This window comes from Geospiza fortis, unplaced genomic scaffold, assembly GCF_000277835.1.
Source record: "Geospiza fortis unplaced genomic scaffold, GeoFor_1.0 scaffold279, whole genome shotgun sequence".
In the NCBI taxonomy this organism is placed as follows: domain Eukaryota; kingdom Metazoa; phylum Chordata; class Aves; order Passeriformes; family Thraupidae; genus Geospiza; species Geospiza fortis.
In genome coordinates this window covers 2,209,859-2,214,135 of record NW_005054352.1, presented here as the reverse complement: position 1 = coordinate 2,214,135, position 4,277 = coordinate 2,209,859, and positions in this window count along the sequence as shown.

Here is a 4,277-nt window from a genome sequence, read left to right as displayed (position 1 = left end):
GGGCGCCGCTGCCTTCCTCGTGGTTTCGGGGCAGTGGGAGGGGAGCGAGGCCGCGACACTTGGCAGGGAGACCTTCCCCAATCCTGCCCCCCCCGGGCCACCTCCTCCCCTGGCGTCATTTGGGCATCCCGGCATTTGGGAGGAGTGAAAGGCGCCTAGTCCTCATTCTGTCCGAGATTTTTACTCCCTCCTCCCTTCCGCTCCCCTTTCCCCCTATAGGAACGTGTGTGGGAATTTCCACTGCTCCCCTCCCCATATAACGCGCGTGTTTCACAGAGGTGACCCACGCAGGTACGGCAGACACCGACCTGGGTGCCAGGGCCAGCTGCAGCCGCCGGGCGCCGGGCTGGGGACGTGCAAGCATTCCAGCGTTCTTCTCTTTCACCTGCTTTGTTTGTTACTTGATCACCTAATGAAAAGATCGATGGCAGCTTGTTTATCTGGGTGATAGTGTCAACAGATTACAGGGGCAGTAATCAGATGTTTTCCAGCCGGGCTGGGCACAATTGTAATACAGAGGGAGCCTAAATATGCTCAGACTGTGTTAGTCTGGGCAACGGGGGTTGTGCGGCGGGGAGAAATTTTTTCCCTTCTTCTCGCTGGAAACGCTTGGTGGTTTTCATTCGCTCCGTGATGAGGGAAAGCAGTTTTTAAACGGGATTTGTAGAAATAGCCGATGGGTGAAGGGCCGGTGAAGTTTGCGGGAGTCGCGAGGAGAAACCCGTCTCCGACGTCCTGTGGCTGTGCAGTAGCCTGTTGGGGAGGGGGGACGGGACTCTGGGCATCCATCAATAAAAGTCTCAAGCTTGTGTTGACCAGGTTAAAGCAGAGATCAGTCGACGAGAGGCATTTCCTCTCTCCAACAAATTACAGGGACATGGTCACAACTCACATTTAATTGGGAAATGAACTTTGATTCATTTTTAACCTCTGTGGATCTGGAATGTGTAAAGGAGATGGAGCTGGGAACTTGGAGACTTAATTTTCCCTCAGTCGTACTAGATGCTACTTTCCCCAGGTCAGAGTCCAAGGATCTGAAGGTGGGAGAGTTTTGGGAGGCTTTAGTGGGTGGTTTTGGTTGTTTCTGTTAGGGTTTTTTTCCTCCTTTCTGTATCTCTCTTCTCCACCCCTGTCTCCTTCCTCGTGTAACCCAGCCCGGAATGGCTGTGGTTCCTCTCTCGTCCCCTGCAGAAAGGAAAAGTTCCTCTGGAGATTAGTGGTGGATTTGTGAGTGGCCAGGCTGCATGTAATTTGGGAGCTCGGATGCACAGCCTGTGTTTTCCTAAACAAATAAGTGCCTGCTTCAGCTGCCAAGCTCCACAAGGCAACACACACACACACACACACACACACACACACATATATATATATATATACACACATACACATACACATACACGCACATTGAAAAAAGTACTGACACGGGGACATACATACATATACCCACACATATATGCACACACCTATGGAGTGGGGTAGGTGGAAAGACAGTATGTGCACACTTACACAGGGTGCAGGTAGATAGAAAGACAGTATGTGCACACTTACACAGGGTGCAGTGAACAGCTTTGACCTGCACAAAAATTTCATTCTTGCTTTCAGTTTTTAGTGTATTTAGTCGTCCTCAGTTCTGACCTGTGGACACCTACAGGCTGTAAAACCAGAGTGTTGTACTGGGGTTTCCCTCAGCCTCTGCCTTCCTCCCTTGGCTGGAGCTTTCCAGGCAGCCTCTCTCCTGGGCCGGGCCTGCTGCAGAGTGAATGTGAACGGTCACACCCGGACCCCCCCAGTCTAAACTGTGTGTCCCAGCCCTGCTGCTCCCCAGGCCCCCAGCCAGGCTGGGGGTGGCAGTGCTGTTCCAGGCCTCCACAACTGGTTGTGCCCAACAAGGCCTCAATTCCTATCAGCAATGCTGGGGCTTTTCCTCACAGGCCTTTTTCTCCATTTGTCTTTTTTCTCCTTTCTTTTTTCCTTCTTTTTCCTGCCTCTGCTCAAGCCCGACCTGAAGGATAACTAAGTTTCTTGAGGAGCACAACATATGGTGTGTGCGTGCAGGAGGTGGTGCTTCTGGAGGAGATGCAGTCACCCCCTGCCCTGGGCAGGTGGTCTCCGGTGAGTGGCATCACCCCGGGGAGACGTGACTGAGCGGGGCCAGCTCCTCCCAGGCGGTCTGTGCTGCTCCTTCCCCGCCTCCTGCGGCACCCACCCGCAGCTGTCCTGAGGGACGCACTCTGGGACGCTTTGTGCCAACCCTGGTCACTTTCTAAAGGAAGCCCGATGCCGAAGGTGGGCTCATTCCACCTTGGACGTTCCGGGTGGGTGTCTTTCTCCCCCCTCCTGGTACCCCTATCACAGTCACCCTAGCCCGTCGCCCAGGACGTTTCAGTATGTCCCACCGAAGGCGACTGGGCTTGGGAAACAAGGCCTTCCACCTTTCCCTGCTCAGCTCCCCCTCCGCCCGTCTGCTGCACATGCCCCGGGCCACGCCATCATGCATAACCTGCTTTATTTATTTATCAAAAAACCCCAAACTAAACCCCCACTCTTTGGAGCGTACTCCTTCCCCCCGTCTCCTCTGCGAAACACCCTTCCGCGCCTTCCGCGTGTGTTTAACCCAGAGGCGCGATTGCCCTTCCCTTCCGCGCACACCGCCTGCTTCCCTGGAATTATTTTAGACGGGATTGGCAAAAAAGCAGTGTGACAGCGGCCCTCGCAACTCCCCCCGCCACGCCCTCGAGAAGGCAATCTGCCGTTCCCGCATCGTCTCCGGCAGCGGGTCCGCGCCGAGCCGGGGTTTGTCATTTGTTAGCACTCAAAATTACCGGGCTCCAGTGCCAACCAGAAAGCAGGCGCTCGTTATCCCTACAGACAGAAACGCCTGAGCACCCGACAGTCAGCCTTTTTCCCCCAATTAAAAAACAGGAAAAAAAAATCTGTGCCTAGAAGTAAAAACCAAACCAAAAGCAAAACTAAAAATCCACAGAACCCCAACCAACAACCACACAACAACAACAACAACAACAAAAAAAGCTGTGTGTGTGAGGACGGGAGAGAAGGCACCCAAAGCGAAGGCCACTTTTCTAACAGCACAAAGAAGCATAGCAATTCCCAAGTAGAGCTGCAGGAACAGAAACTGATGACCTTTGGATGGAGATCAAACTTCCCTGTATAAGGAAAATCTGGGAATAATTTTCAACACACTCGTGAATCCAGGACCAAATATTTACATTCGGCACAAAAAAAGCTGCGGTGATCAGAGCGCTGAAACCAAGAGAAAAAAAAAATTACAAAAGCCACTAGCATAACGTTTTGCACTGAACAGTTCCAACTGCATTTTATGCTTTCAGCTTCTGTTAGGGCTGAATTTGGTGGTTTTTTTTTGATTCTGAGTTGGGCTAGAGATTTTGATAAAGAGCTGACATTTGGAAAGGAGTTTGTAAGTTGTGAGATTGTCTGACAACGCCATTGATGGCAGTATATAATAATTTCCTTAGTAGTTACCTGTCAGAGATTCCATTTCTTTTACTGAGGGGATTAGTCAGTCAGGAGTAGATTTGAGCTGGGCTTTCCACAGACCAGAGACCAGTTCCAAGATGTTTAAGTATTTAATGTCATTTTCTCCCCTGCATCCGAGATAAAACTGTGCAAAAGTATGTTTGCTGGGAAATACTCAGCAATGCTAGAGTAGTAGCGATATAATCATATTTATTCATCAGAAATTGATCTGAGTAATAAACCTTAGCATTTCCATTGAAACTGTCAGGAGCAAGATATGTTTATTACGGCATATTCTGTCTGCGTGGGGAGGACGGGGCTGTGCTTCAGATAAAGTTTAAATGAAACAGAATAAACACAGTAGATCGCTCCAGCCCAGTACAAAAGCTATAAATGACTGCTACATATTTTACCGTGCAAAGGCTTTTTTATTATTTTTTAAAACTATAATTATTCACACATTTCTAGGGGTTAAGCCCAGACTTATCCAACAGTGTCGTTAGTAAGTTACACAAAATTGCCTGATCCTATCAAACGGGTCTAGAGTTATATGTTTTATTGTTAACCCCTTCCACCGAATCTTCTGAAGCTGAAAGGGAAGGGGAAAGGGCTTTTGTCCGAGTTGATCCTTGGCTATTCTGGGGCTCAGGTTGGTGTGAAAGGGACGAGGAGGTCTCTTGAAATCTCCTTTTATCTACTCCTATTTTCTCTCTGGATCAGCAAATTTGAATAGACACCATCTAATCGCTCGTAATAGAAAATGAAAAAAAAAAAAAAAAAGA